Source organism: Ambystoma mexicanum, chromosome 1q (assembly GCF_040938575.1).
Source record: "Ambystoma mexicanum isolate Mex_15411 chromosome 1q, UKY_AmexF1_1, whole genome shotgun sequence".
NCBI classification, from domain to species: domain Eukaryota; kingdom Metazoa; phylum Chordata; class Amphibia; order Caudata; family Ambystomatidae; genus Ambystoma; species Ambystoma mexicanum.
In genome coordinates, this window is record NC_090922.1 from 851,005,290 (window position 1) to 851,021,937 (window position 16,648).

Genomic DNA, 16,648 nt, shown 5'->3' on the forward strand with positions numbered 1-16,648 from the left:
GTTCTGCCCCTCCGGTCAACACATCCACCTGTAAGGTGCATTTCCCTATAGTGGGAGAAGAGCGGCAACATGTAGGAGTCCTGAGCCAGGGATACTAGACCTTACCGCACACATGTGCGAATAGGAACCCAGGAGGGGATGGTTTAGGACTTACCCTTTCTTTTTTCTCTCCTCTTCAGCCCAGCCCTAGTGGCTAGCGGTCCTTTGATTGAACCAGGTTAAATAAACAGTCACAGCCTCTTGTGAATTTGTAAGAGTAAAACTCCTTATTTATCTAACAGTGTAAGAAATCAGATCAGCTCCTCGGTATGACCGAGTAATATTTAATTTACAATGTCCCCTAGTTCAGGGTCTGCCTTAACATTTAGAAGTCCTTCCTGGATTTCCTCCAAACAGCTATAATACTATTTAAACCCTGTGGGGTCACTTGTGAGCTAGGGCAATCACATATGATCATTTAATAACTTTTCGCTTTAGTGTGAGCACCTTCGCACAACATCTGTCACCTTTGGTAAGTAACCAATTGTTTCCCATGGATGGGGAGCTCTTGTGATCGAGACCATTCACATTTGCTAAATACATAAATGATTCACCTCATGAGGAGCAATTGTGAGTGAGGTCAGTCACATTTGATAAATACATAACTCTTTCACCTCTTGAGGAGCATCTGTGAGCGAGGTCATTCACATTTGATAAATACATAACTTTCACCTCATGAGGAGCATCTGTGAGCGAGGTCATTCACCTTTGATGAATACAGAACTCTTTCACCTCATAAGGAGCATTGGGTAGCGAGATCATTTGCTTTTGATACTTAAATAACTCTTTCACGTTGTATTAGCACTTCCCACACAGCTGCCGGCTACCCCTTGCACCACACACCCTATGCAGATACCAACATGCAGTACCCCTAGGTCCTGAGGGAAAACCCCCATAACAAGAGTCACCCGGTGGTCTGGGCAAGTACTGGCCGTTACAGAAACCGCCCCTGTAACACCCATGCAGAGCGTAACCCCTGGCTTATGAGCTACACAGGTTTTGCGCTAGGTAGCAATGTCCGGCGGAGTGCCTTGATACTACTTTTGTTCATGACAAGGGGCGCCAAGCTAATTTCCTTCCCCACCTACAGTGGTACGTAGTAAGGCCTACTGAGGTGCCCCAGGGCTCTGAAGTGGATCAGCCGGAGGGTGGTCACTTTGTGAGTCCCAACAGAATCCTTTATTCTCGGTCTCTGCTTCCGTGCACAAGTCACTGGCTGACATAGCAGCAACCAGCCTTGCTAATACATAATCCACTACACTCCCCAGCGTTCTCTTCCTCATGCGGTGACTAGAAACTGACAGTGCCGCCACTGACTGAAAGGGGCTGGATAATATACTTTTCTACTTCAAAGTCCCGCACTATTCGGCCCGCTCCTTAAACCTTCCAACTCCTACCTCCAGTCATTGAGAGGGGAAAGGCAGACTCTTGTCCGCTACTGTCTGTCCCTTACGACTGGCACGAACACACGGACACCACCAGCCCGCTTTGGGCTGCCTTTTTCGCACTGCGGCTCGCTTCCTCAACCCAGGGAGGGGAGAGCGCAAGCCGGCTTGGTACGGCCCACAGCAGACCTCTTCACACCGGAGAACCTGGCCACCTTGCATTGTTCCTGAAGCCGACCACTCCTCAAAGCTGCTTACCGTGGCTATATAATACCCATGGTCTGGTCCACCTGTCCCACAGACCGCGGGGAGATGGTGACAGGATTTCTTCTGCAATCACCTCATCCACGCACACTACTATTCCCTCTGCGGGCTGGCCATACCAAATCCCCCAGGATCTCAGGAAGGAGAAATTCCCACAGACATAAAAACAGGACCGATATCATGCACGTAGACGCCCCATTCATACATACCAATGAAACACCCACAATGGAACATACGAGTTTACACTTACATAACAATGAAACACTCACGCTGGAATTTGAGGGTTTACACACCTTTCCAGGATGTTTATTTTTGGGCTTTGGCCAAATATAAATATGATGCCGACTTTATTTCATGACTCCCTCAACTGTTGGAATTTTTCGAAAAATGTAAACACTTTCCTTAAATAGTAGTAGCCGTCATGCAACTCTGCCAATCTATTGTGACCACACTATGATACACCTGAGCCCAGTCCTCCAGAGCCACTCGCTGTGGCTGTAGTAGCTTGCATGTTGCTAGACTCTGTCCATCTGTCACCTATTCCACAATGTGAAAAATAACAAAGACCTGTTGGTTAGGATGATCATGGATGCATGCCCTAGTCCTGAGCTTTCCTTTCTTCCTCAATTTCATTCTAGTAGTTGCAATGTTAGTTTGCTTCAATTCATCAATCAAACACATTTGACTAAAGTGTGGTGGTGGAGGAATGAGCTGCAGAAGAGATAACAGCAACATCCCATTAACATCTGTGCTCTGCTCAACCCGATTGATTCTTGCGAGCATATACATCAGGTTGTTAAATGATCTCCTATTATTAAAACATTATTCTATAAATATTATAATTTAGGAAGGGCTTAATAAACAAGAAAGGTTATCATCTAACCAAGGGACAAACATGTTGTTGTACAGTATGCGTTTTGATGCTGTACTGGAATGCCTTTTTGAATGTGCTGATGTGGTAATACCCACCCCCCTTCATACGCGCAGCAGTACCAAGTCCTGATGCTGCTCTTGTGCGATTCCCCCACAGTAATGTCCTAGCCCTGAGCACAGCCGTCAACATGGGCAGGGAATTCAGAAGTGTCAAGTGGGGTGAAGTAGTGAACCTCCTGTTATTGATGTCCATATGCTCTCACGGACACCTATAAGCTGGAGGATCAGTGGATCAAAGGTTAGGGCACTTTCCTGGGAAGCAAACACCCCCATGAGCAATGGAATGTATGCTCCCCACCACAGTTCTTCCGATTTTCTAATCATTATTGTGATAATATTATTATTACACACCTCAACCAATATTGTTTATTTGACAAGCAATTTGCCATGTTTTTTTTTAAAAAAAGACACGCCACCCCTTGCAAAATAGTATCTTTATACGTTGGTGTTGTAAGTAACATAAGCCACAGTCTGAAAAACTCCTTCAATAGCTCTTTGCTTGGCCCTTCATAATCACAGACAACTGGAGAGTCTGACTTTCATCAGTGTCACCTGCATTTGCATTTCAAGTGGCTGTGGGGAGGAGGACACCCAACAATGAGCTCATAGGAGACATTTTCTATCAGCAAGCTATCATGGATTTAATGTTCATAACAAGTTATGTTATGTTACTTTGCATTTATATAGTTCCTTATGTACCATTGGTATGGTCTCAAGGTGCTGGTAGGTTGAACGCCCTCGGGAACCGAAGTTCAAGTCAGTAGAGAGAGTAGAGAGAGTCAAAAAGGTGCATGTGAGCACCAGATGTGTGTGCAGCTGGTGTGGCATTCGTGTGATAGCTGCTTCTTAATGGTAGGTGTGGTGGTTGAGAGATCAGGGGTATGTGTTCGTTCTGGCAGGTTGTGATCCAGACCGATTCTGGCTGCGTTAGGCCTGAGGAGAACGCCTAGGCTGCAGGCTGTGTAACCAGCAGTGTTTAGTTAGGGTGATGTGGAGTACGAGGCAGATGATGGTATGAGAACAGCTATACCGAATGGTGTCATAGTATCGCTGTGTTCTATTTGAGTGGTGGTGTAGAGAGGAGAGTAAGCGTGGAGATGTGAATATGGTGGTTTACCTTTGGTGCATGAGATCAAGCCCATTCCACTAGTTCCATGTACTCCATCCGTTCCATTTATTCCGAATGTTCTGTGCATTACTACCGTTTCAAGCACTCAGACCATTCCTTTCAATGCTTTTTCAGACGTTCCATGCCCTCCAAACCATTCCATGTAGGTCATGCCAATCAATGCACTCCAATTCGTTCCATGCATTCCAATCCGTTTCATGTGCTCGCATCCGTTCCATGCACCCAAATGGTTCCGAGCACTCCAATCCATTCCATGTGCTTCAACCATTTTATGCACTCCAACCATTTTATCTCCTTCCATTCGTTCTACCCACGTTATCTTTTCTCCATGTATCATCCATCCACATATGTCATCATCACACGTTCCATCCTCTTGACTGGTTCCACCCATTTCACACGTTCCATCGACTTCACCCGTTCCACCCACTTAACCGGTTCCGTCCATTTCACCGGTTCCAAAGCACATCACTCGTTCATCCACCCATTTCATCCATTCTACATCAGTTCATCCGTTCCAACCACATACTTCACCCGTTCCATCCACATACTTCACCCGTTCCTTCCACATATTTCACCCGTTCCTTCCACATATTTCACCCGTTCCAGCCACATACTTCACGCGTTCCATCCATTTACTTCACTTTTTCCATCTACATCCTTCACCCTTTCCGTCCATATATTTCACCCATTCCACCCTGTTCACCCATTCCACCCACTTCATCCGTTCCACCAAGTTCATTCGTTTCCCCGGTTCATCCGTTCCACCCAGTTCACCCATTCCACTTACATACTTCACCCTTTCCAACCTCATGCTTCCTCCGTTCGAACCACATTTATCATTTGATCCATCTACTTCACCCATTCCATCCACCTACTTCAGTCGTTCTATTCAATATATTTGCCCCATTTTGTCCTCATACTTCATCCGTTCCTTCATCATACTTTACCCGTCTCGTCCATATACATCACCCGTTCTTCCAGATCCATCCTCCGTTCCTACCACCCACTTCACTTGTTTCTTCCCTTCACTCCACCCGTTGCTTCCAACCTTTTCACCCGTTGCTTCCAAACACTTCACCCGTTCGGTCCACATACATCACTCGTTTGTTCGACACTCGACACCCGCTCAGCACTCTACACCCGGTCCGCGCTCTATACCGGCTCCTCACTCCACATTCTACATCAGCTTCGCGCTCTACACCCGCTCGGCGTTCAACACCTGCTCCGAACTCTATACCCGCTCTGCACCCGCACCATACCATACATCCGTTCAACACCCTACATCGGCTCAACACCCGATTATCTGGCCAAACACCTTAGATATGCTCAACACTATCACGCTCTACCTCCACTCAACACCCTAAATCTGCTCAGCACCCTACATTTGCTCACTCTATTATCCACTCACACTCTATTATCCCCTCACACCCTACATCCGCACCACGCTCTTATCTGCTCCACGCTCTCATCCACTCCATTCCCTCGTTCATTCTGCGCTCACATCTGCTCTAGGCACTCATCCGGTCTGCGCACTCATCCACTCTGCGCACTCATCCGCTCTGCGCACTCATCCGCTCTGCGCATTCATCCGCTCTGCGCACTCATCTGCTCTCTTCTGCTCTATGCACTCATCCGGACTGCGCACTCATCCGCTCTACGCACTCAGCTGCTCTACGCACTCATCCGCTCTACGCATTCATCCGCTCTACGCACTCATCCGCTCATCTGGACTGCGCACTCATCCGCTCTACGCACCCATCCGCTCTCATCCGCTCTACGCACTCATCCGCTCTACGCACTCATCCGCTTTCATCCGCTCACTGCACTCATCCGCTCTACGCACTCATTCACTCTTGCCACTCATCCGCTCTACACATTCATCCGCTCAACGCACTCATCCGCTCTATGCGTTTCATCCATTTCACCGACTTCGTCTGCCCACTCACTTTGTTCATTCCTCCTGCAATATTGCTTCCACTCATTTTGTTCATTCCTCCTGCAATATCGGTTCAGCTCAAGTCACATGACGCACGCAATCGATCCTTTCCGTGCACTCCATCTGTCCCATGCACTACCCCCGTCTCATGTACTTGAATCATCTCTTCTGTACTTTCCATTTATACCATGCACTCACACATTCCATACCATCTGTCTGTGCACTCATCCGTCTCCATCATTCTCCATCATTCATCTTTTCATCCTCTTCACTTTATTCCTTTCGTCCATTTTGTTCTTTTCGTCCATTGCAATCGTTTCATCCATTTCATTAATTTCAACCGCTTTACTGCTTTCGTACAATTTATTCTTTTATCCACTTCACTGCTTTGATCTACTTTATTCATTCTATTCTGTTTGTCCTTTTAGTTTACATTAGAGGTTATTAGTTTTCGATTTCTCGCTTGGATCTGGATGTTGTGTTGTTATTTGTTTTATTGTTATTTAAGGTCTAGTAGTTTGGGTTATTTGAATTGTTATCTATTTTATTCCTTATGTCTACGTTGATCCTCTTGTCCATTACATTTATTTCGTCCATTAAGTTATTTCCGCCACTTTATCAGGGCTGGACTGGCCCACCGGGACACCGGGACTTTCCCCGATAGACCTCAGCCTAGGGCCTCTTTGGCATAGAGGAAGGATACACAATTAGGGGACGTAAAACAAAGCAATCAACACATTGCGAACATCCAGCAGCCTGGGTGGTTTACATTTAATTGGCTGCCACATACTCTGCGCATTTGTTTTCTTCCCAGCAAGGCTGGGCTGACGCTGACTGGGTTTGCGTCTGCGCATGATGAGGGGCACCGCCCCGGGATCCGCAAGTGTCCTGCCTGCAGTGCTGACTGCAGCCGGCTGTGTGTGCTCGCAGTCCAGTCTTTACACACATTGCGCATGTGCAGCTGGGTGGCTAACGTGCACTGGCCAGGTATGCTTTCCGACAGGCATGCTTTCCGATGACGATGACAAGTGGCATTTAAGTTCAGGTAAGATTAGAATTTAAGAACGGAAAAGATTGCTTAGTGGTGGTTCCGGAAAGGGGTATGAAAAAATGCATTTATTATACGTTGATTATCGATGTATAATAAATGCATTTTTTCACACAGTTCACATGTTGAAAGAGAAGGAAGAATTAAGAAATAGATTGTTGGTGGTTACGGTAGGTGGGGGTGGGTGTACAGTTGTTGGCTGACCCGGGATGGAGGAAGCAGCCAGGCTGCCCCCAGGCAGCACCGAGCTACTCACCTCACTCCGACTGGCTGCGGTCACAGTGACTGTCGTGCCGGCCCACCCCTCAGTGTTGGTTTTGTGGTTTAAGTGCCAAGTCTGTGTTTCAATCGTACAGACATAGCACTTAAACCAGAAAACCAAGACTATTGGCAGCGGCCCACTGGCAGGAATGTTGGCTGTTTGTGCAATAATGTGAAGTGTTTGAAAAAATGCATTTATTTTATGTCGATTATCGACGTATGTATAATAAATTTATTTTTGCACACCAGTGTTCACACATTGAAAGCTGCATGCAGCTGGAAGATCTCATCTAAACATTCACGTAGTTATGTTGCGTGATGGAATGTTTTGTGAATGAGGCCTCTAGTTTTTCTCTGGAGGAAGGCCGAGTTGTCAGTCAGTGCTGTGCCTTCCCATTGATATTGTTCTTCACAACCCTCTGTTGGTGCTTGTGATGGGGATACTTCAGCTAGATGAAGAAGAGTCGCGATAAAGGACCGACAAGGCAATCTGAGTGTTATCTCTCTCAACATATTTATTGGACCAACATTAACATGGGCCTCCTTTAATAACACTCTAATGGGTGTTGACTTTGTGGGGTTTGTTCTTGCAAAGGGGAGGCAGGTCTTTCATTAGTAGCAGTGGGTAACAATTTCAGAACTGCCTTATTTAATACATAAGCGGTGCAGAACGGAATATTCATTTTCAATTGCTCTTCACAATGCAGTTCCAAGTTTTGCACACCAGGTAACAATGCTGCGTCCGGTATTTCAGGAACCTTCAGAGGCTCTGCAATCTCTGCGTGCGGTTAAGGCAGAGGCGGGGGAATAGATTTCTGGAAATGAGATGTCATTTTATCAGCCGCTGCTTTTGGCACACATGTTGTGGAGCATGAAGGAGAGAAAAGTTTTAATTGCAGGTCAGAAATTAACAGCCGAATTGCCTCCGACTTTAAGCAAGCATTAGCCTCAGTTTGTAATCCAGCACTAGGCTCACCAGCCTGCACTCCATGCAGGATGTTTTGTAGGGTGCTGCAGCAGAATTAAAGATATATGGCCTATTTCCGGTATTACCCAAATTGTTCGTTTACAATTGTTCGAATGAACGATTGACCGAATTTAAAGGGTCACAATTGATCTTTTCACAATTGACCGAATATATATATATATATTATGGGTTTTGGGGGGTTTGGCGTTGGGTGGGGGGTTTCCCCCCACATATATGGTACAATTGACCTTCACAATTCGGTCAATTGTGAAAAGGTCAATTGTCATTCGAGCAGTTGTAAAACGAACAATTCGTATACAACCTAATTCACAGAGCGTTTTCCTGTAGCATCACGCCATTATAAAACGCTTCTGTGAATCAGGCCCGCCCATAGTGTCACCAACAGGAGCAAAGAAAACTGCAGACGGATGCCACTTGCTGATGCCACTTACCTTGTACCTCAGACAGAAAATGCCCTCTCCCCTACTTCCTACAACCTTTGTTCCTGTGTCCCCCTTTACCTTCTGTGACTCTCTAGACTGCCTCTGGACCTTTGACTACTACTGCCTCCTTGCCCTCTATGACCCGCTACCCAATGCATCTGAACCCTGGGCTCCTACACCCTTACTCTAGTGACACCCCTTAACCCTTTGACTACCCCTTGGCTGTCACTGCCCCCTTTGACGACATATGTGCCCCTTTACAGCTACACCATGCATTGCCCACTGTTTGCCCCTTACCCTCTGTAACCCCCATTTTCCTAGTGCACAGACCCCCCGACACTCCTGCTTCCTCATTCCGGGCCCCACCTTCCGGCCCTGCTACACCCAGGCTCCTAGGCTCGTCCCAAGTCAACCCCACCCCATCCTCTGGGACCTCTACCCCCCAACTCCAGGACAAAAGCTGATTTGCTGCTCCTTAGATCGGAACCTGCTGTGGTGGCCCACTCCACACAGGACTATCTTGCCCCCTTCTCTGCCCCTCAACACTGTGCACCCATCAGTAATGTGGATCAATCTTGCTGCCCTATTGCTGATTGGCACAACACACGGATTTCACAACATGGACTTATTTATTTATTTATCACATTTATATAGCGCGCGGGCAGCCCAAGGGCATTGTGGCGCTGTTACTTGTAAGGGAACTTAGTTACAGGTATCCTGTGTCAAGCGATAAGGAGAGTCATATAGCAGGGTACATCATACTTACAGGATGCTACCTACATGGAGACACCTTGGGAAAACTAAGAGGAGGAACGTTTGCCGAACGAGTTTGGAGCAGTCATCGCAGTCTGCGAAAGACGAGAAGGAAGTCCTTTTTGCAAAGTTGCAGGTTAACATTTTGGTTGGCAGGGCTTTGAACTTGGTAGTCCTTTGACTCTGCAAAAGGTACTGTTTCACAACCGCTTGTCTGCACATACGCGTTAGGGGGTTGGTGTAATATCTGTGGGAAAAGCAGCGCTGTTGTCTTTGTTAAGGGGTTTTTCTCCAGAGTATTTTTCCCTTTTACGTCTAGGGAAGACTTTTGAGACAGCTTTATTATTGTGCCTGGTAAAGCAGCAGCTAAAAACAAACACTACAATTTGAGGAAGTATAAGCCATTTGGGAATGCAGCCAACACTCTGAAGGTGACAGCAGCTCACCAAACTCTGTGTAACCCGCTGCATATCACCTTGGAGGAGAGGCCTCCTAAACACACGGTCAAAAACAAACACCACGTGGCAAAATTACCTCTTTCTTTGTGCCAGAGGGGGGGACAGGGCACAGGGGCCAACAGACCCCAGGGAAGTCAGCCACCTACCATACATAGATTTTTGGAGGAGCAGAGACAGAGTGTGGGGACTTATTGGGTGCATGATGACAGCAGTAGAACCTGAGCCAACACTCAGCTTAATATCCCACAACCACATACCCAAAGCATTCCCTGGTAAATGGTAATATGCTCATTTATTTGCTATCAGTGGGCTTTTAGTATGTATTAGCGTTTCACCAGTGGGGCATACTGTATACAGTCATGTATATTTACATCTAACCAGCACTGTCTCAATTCCATTTGGGAGATGCTAGTCCAGTCCTGTTTTTTTCTTTGCATTCTGTGAGTAATTTTCCTAGAACTGACAATCATGAATCCAGAACTATAAATCTGAGAATGCAACAATAAAACCAGGACTGGATGAGCATCTTCAGAATGGATTAGGGCATGTTAGCATCCATGTAGTGGTCTTATTATATCACTACCCGCCTGCAATAAGGAAATGTCATAAGTATCCTACTGTAATATTATTTTACAGTTCAACTGTGTTGGCAAAATGCATGTTGGCCTGCCAAAGCCAGTTCAAAGTATTGAAAGCAGGTCCCTGAGCAGAATACCACCTGCCACTTTTTAGATCCCTTAATTCTGAACTGCCTACCCATCACAATTCAATATAGTTAGCTAACAATAAGATATATTTATATATGGAAGGATGTTTATTTAATGCATAGCGTGCTGTGAGTACAGAAGACAATATTCTGTTTTAATGTTACTACACATCTTAAAATATAGCTACTTGCAAAACAAACATAATTAAACACTTTACAAATTGGTTTCCAACACAGAACAAGCTAAACATTGATGTGCTTCTTTCTACAGTACGCTCTCCCTGTGTATTCTGCATATTTGTCATTCGTGTGGCAAATTGCATATGTGTTTACAGGGGTTGGTGATGTTCGTGTCATGCTTAAGGAATAAGTACTCTATCATTTGCTGTGCCTGTTCATTGGGAGGGAAACATGTGAGATTGCAGTCTATGCTTGTTCTTTGAGGGAAACTGCAGTGTCTGGTATGGCCCATACTGTGCCTCCTATGTGAGGCACTCTTGCCCTGTGGAGAGCCAGTGTTGATTTGCCCTGTATGAGGAAATTGTGAATTGCTGTGGCCCATGCTGTATCTATGAAAGAGAACCTTGCACTGCTGCTGCTCATGCTGATCTGTTCTGTGTTTGAGGGAAGCATGCTTGGCTCTTGCCCGTGTTGTACCAGTTCAATGCGAGTGAAGCTTGCACTGCTGCTGCTCATGCTGATCTGTCCCGTCTTTGTGTTTTCTTGGGGGATACGCCCGATCCCCTCATAGAAGGGTTGGGCTCACACCCTGTGCTCGCTCCTTTGGTGAAATATGGGGCCACTTTGAAAATTTTTTCCAAGGCCACTTTTGGTTCCCAGTCCAGCCCTGCACTTTACTGCTCTCGTACAGTTTATTCTTTTTATCTACTTTGCAGGTTTGATCCTTTTTTACTCATTCTAGTTTGTCTTTTTTAGCTAACCTCTGGGGGTTAATAGTTTTCGATTTCTCACTCGAATCATGATGCTGCATTGCTATTTATGATCTAGCATTTGGCAAAGTCATTGCGATGCTGTTATCCAGTTTGAGTTAGTTTGAGTTCAGGGTCGGTTTTAGGGTAAGAGCCACGTTTTCAGTAATATGCGGAAGGACATGAGGTCTTCAGTGAGTCGGATGTGTGGTGGGAGTGCATTCCACAGCGTGGGGGCCAGGGCTGAGAATGATGACCCGCCTAATCTGACTGCGTTTGTTTTTGGTATGACTAGGAGGCCGGCTGAGCTTGATCTTAGAGTACGTACAGGGTGATAGGGTTTTAGTTTGTCTTGAAGATATTGAGGTCCGGTTTTATGCAGAGCTCGGTGAGAAATGCATAAGGTTTTGAAGGTCAACCTTCGGGCTACCGGAAGCCAGTGCAGAGTCTTGAGGGCTGGGGAGATGTGGTCTCTCGGGCCGAGCGCTAATAGCAGTTTGGCTGCAGTGTTTTGTGCTCTTTGTAGTTTAGTCAGTTGGTATGCGTGGATTCCGATGTGAAGGGGGTTAGCGTAGTCCAGTCTTGATATGACAATTTATTGGACCGCGGAGAGGCTGTTGGGAAAGGAGAGGTATGGAAAAATGCATCTAAGATTGTTAAGGTGGTAGTGGCAGGACTTTGAAACGTTGTTGACTTGGCGAGAGAGTGTTAGGTCAGAGTCTAGGGGGCATCCAATGTTTTTTACTGATTTAGAGGGAGTCGGTGAGTTGCCCATAGCAGATGGCCAGGGTAGTGGGTGTGGAAGAAGTTTGGTGTCGCCACATACCATGATTTCGGTTTTGGAGGGGTTTAGCAAGAGGTGGTTTGTGGTCATCCGGAGCTCTATGTCGAAGAGGCAGGAAGCAAGGTCAGGTCGGCAGTTGGGTTTTGAGTTCAGGAGTTTTAGAATCAGTTGAGTGTCATCAGCGTAGTTGTAGCACAGGATGTTGTGTGAACAAATTATTCGTGGGAGGGTGGCCATGTAGAGATTGAATAGGAGGGCTGATGGGCATGCTCCTTGTGGAACTCCAGTGTCGACCGGTCGGGCTTGGGAGGAATAGGGGGAGAGTAGGGTTATTTGGTTCCTAATTTTGAGGAGGGATGCTATCCATTTGAGAGCAGTTCCATGAATTCCTAGGGAGTGGAGGCGGTCAAGGAGGATTGAGTGGTTGATTGTGTCGAAGGCGGCGGATAGGTCAAGAAGGATTAGTGCGGCGCATCCCGCAGAGTCTGCTGTGTTTTTAAGGTCATCCCAGATTGAGGTTAGGGTGGTTTCAGTTCCGTGTCAGGCTCTGAAACCTGATTGAGCGGTTTCTAAGAGATTGTTGGCTTCGACAAAGGCATTTAGTTGGGAGTAGGTGGTTCGGTCGAGTTTGGCAAGGAACCTGGTGTTTGAGATGGGTCGGTAGTTTTTTGGCTCAAGCGGGTCGATGGAGGCTTGACGGGCAAGGGTCCAGCGGAGAGCCGGATGGTTTGCGGGCAGAGAGAAGTTTGAGAAATTGGTTAGCTGATATTGGGCTAAAGGCGTCGAACGTTGGTTGTGTAGCGGTCGCAGGTGTTGGGTTGGCCCGGTATGGAGGGTCGGTTGCCTGGTGGGTGTAAGAGAGCTAGTTTGGTGGTTAGAGTGTTTGTTCTTTCGAGAGCTGTGGTGTAAAAGTGGAGAGAGAGTGAGTTGCACAGTGATTGTGAGGGGTTCAGGACGGTGGTGATGCATGATGGGTTGGTGAATTCGGTGATGATTTTGTGAAGTTCTTTGCTGGGGTTTTTACAGTTTAGGATTCGGAGTTGTAATTGGCTTTTTTTGCTTTTCGGATTTGGGCCTTGTACTGATGAAGGTGCCGGGCCAAGGTGGATCTGCTCAGGGGAGTTTTGTCTTTTCGCCATTTGCGTTCTAGGTGTTTATATAGTTGTTTACTGGTCTTCAATTTAGGTGTGAATCATCTAGGGAAAAGGCCATGGTGGGCTGATGGTTTGCAACAGGGTGTGAGCCGCATTAGTGAGGTGTTGAGCCATGAGTCAAAGGCGTCGGGGGTTAGTTGATTACTGACTAGGCAGGAAGGCGGAGGAGACTAGAGGAGTGCGTCGGCTAGGTCAGGAAGGATTATTAGTTTCTTCCAGCATTTGCGTAGATTCGGAATTTCAGGTTCGGATACGGGAAGCGGGTTGGGTGAGCTAATGGCGAAAGAAACAATGAAGTTATCGGACCAGATTATAGGGGTGGGGGGGCTTAGATGTATCCGGTTGTGGTAGCTGAAGATGGCATCAAGAGTGTGTCCTTTATAGTGAGTCGGGCCGTTTATGTGGGGTTGGAGGTTAATCGCATCTAGGCCGTCAACCAGAGAGTGTGTCATAGGGTTGGTGGGAATGTCGAGCCATATGTTGAAATCTCCTAGAAGGGTGAGGTTGGGGTGGGTTAGTTGGAGGGTGGATATAGAGTCGCAGAGGTTGTTTGAGAATTGTCTATGGTAGCCAAGGGGTCTGTAGATTATTAGGGAGCTGTGGGAGAACGAAGGGGAAAGGGATAGTTTAACGAGGAGTGATTCGCAGGAAGGAATGGAAGGTTGGTTGTTGATGATTGAGGCGTGGAAGTGAGACTTGAAGGCGAATGCTATTCCTCCTCCTCTAGAGGGACGGTTCAGTGGGATGAGGGAATAGTCGGGGGGAAGGCTTCATTGGCCATCGAGGCGAAGTTGTCAGAGAACCAGGTTTCGGTGATGAAGACTAGGTCTGGTTTGCCCGAGGCGAGGAGGTCAAAGATGCTGTGTCTGTTTTTTGCTACAGATCGGGCATTAAATAGGATGCAATTCACTTCGGTAGATGGGGTTGATGTCGGAGCTGCAGAGATGAGGGGTGGGGGTGGAGAGGGTGGAAACTGGAGAGCGAGAGGGGTGGGGTGGTTGATGGTCGATGGGAAGAGTGGGCGAGCAGAAAAGTTGGTGGGTTTCGGGAGGGGGTGGATGGACGCGTGTGTTCGGATGATTGGGTTTGGCACGGGGGATATGAAGGTGGGGTGTGGGGGGTTAGGATTTTCAGTTGTGGTCGGTGAGAAATCGAGGGAGAGCGGTTTCAGGCTGGGTGAGGCAAGGGGGGAGGGTGGTGAATGAGGGGATGAGGTGGTGGGTTGAGATAGGGGAGGCGATGCGTGCTGAGAGATTGAGGGGGACCAGGTACGTTTCCTCTTTAGTGTCTTTGTTGGGATTGGTGTGTGCGAGAGGGTAGGTGGGTTAGAGGGGGAGAGGGATGAGGCTTCTGTTCTTGCTAGTGCTAGGCATGCAATTTTTAAGGAGGGGAAGGAGTGTGGTCGGGGGAGGACGTTGGCGGGGGTTGATGGGAAAAGCAGGGGGGTGCATGATTGCTGGGGAGGGTGTGTCAGGGATAGTGAGGGGAGTGTGTATGATCATAGTAGGCTGATCGGTGGGGGGGTTCAGAGGAGCAGTGGTCTTGATTTGGTCAGTGGGATGATTTGGGGAGGGGGACGGGAGGTAGGGCTGGCAGGAGGGGGGGGACGGTGCACGGGGTCGTTTCCGGTGGACCGCTGTGGATTGGGTGCACTCATGGTTAGTAACTGTGGTATAGATGCGTTGGAAGATTCGTTCACACTATCCCACTTTAGCTATTACACCGGATGTTAATTGTTCATACGTTCTATGATTATCAGTACCACGGCAGTACCTGCTATTAAGTACAGTTTCAGATGCAAATTACACTTTATATTTGGACTTTATAACTTCAGCTATACCACTGGGTGAGATTATTCAAGGTATCTGGGTTGAACTAAACAGGTATCACGCATACTAAGTTTTAATGTTCTGATTGTAAACTAGACAGCAGATATGCCTTTAGGCAGTTTCGAAGTATAGCTAGACCATAGAATATGCTATTAGTCAGACTATCTAGTTGCAACTATAGCCCAGTTACGTTAGGTAGACTTTCTTCTAGCAGGCTGGGATACAGGCATGCTATTAGGCAGAAATTCGAATGTAGCAACATCACAGATAAGCTTTTAGGTGGACTTTTAAGTGCAAATTAGGAGGACTTACTAAATGCAGCTATAATACAGATATGCTGTAGGGTATGCTTTCTAGATGGAACTTTCAGATGCAATTATGACACAGGTATGTTATAGGGCAGAGTTTTTAATTCCAATTATGACATAGATAAGCAAAAAGGCAGCCTTGGTAAATGTAATTATGCCACAGATATGCTATAGGGCAGACCTTCTAAATGCAATTATGACACAGATAGGCTATAGGGCAGACTTTCTAGACTTAGAAACCGTGACGTTATTAGTGACACTGTCAAATTCCACTATGCCAGCGTGGTGTTGTTAAGTTCAAGGAAGGCCCGCTATTAGGCAGACTTCTAACTTTGCACAGGAAGGATATTAGGCAACCAAGTTCAATTTTGTACAGAGAGGATATTAGGCACACTTCTAAATTCAGGCAAGGCACGCTAATAGGCACACTTCTAAGGTCAACCAAGGCGCGCTAATAGGCACACTTCTAAATTCAGGCAATGCACGCTATTAGGCACACTTCTAAATTCAACTTTGCACAAAGAGGATAATAGGCACACTTCTATATTCAACTTTGCACAAAGAGGATAATAGGTAACCAATTCAATTCAACTTTGCACGGGGATGATATTCAGGCAGCCAAAATTTAATTTTGCACAGTGAGGATATTAGGGACGCTTCTTAATTCAACCAAGGTACGCTATTAGGCACACTTCTAAATTCAATCACGGCGGGCTATTAGGCACACTTCTAAATTCAATCACGGCGGGCTATTAGGCACACTTCTAAATTCAACTTTGCACAGTGAGGATATTAGGCACACTTCTACATTCAGCCAAGGCACGCTATTAGGCGCACTTATAAATTCAACTTTACACAGATGATATTAGGCACACTTCTAAATTCAGCCAAGGCACGCTATTAGGCACACTTCCAAATTTAATCACGGCGGGCTATTAGGCACACTTCTAAATTCAACTTTGCACAGAGAGGATATTAAGCACAATTCTACATTCAGCAAAGGCACGCTATTAGGCGCACTTATAAATTCAACTTTACACAGATGATATTAGGCACACTTCTAAATTCAGCCAAGGCATGCTATTAGGCACACTTCTAAATTCAACTTTGCACAGAGAGGATATTAGGTACACTTCTAAATTCAACTTTGCACAGAGAGGATATTAGGCACACTTCTAAATTCAACCAAGGCACGCTATTAGGCACACTTCTAAATTCAACCAAGGCACGCTATTAGGCACACTTCTAAATTCAACTTTGCACAGGGAGGGTATTAGGCACACTTCTAAATTCAACTTTGCACAGGGAGGGTATTAGGCACA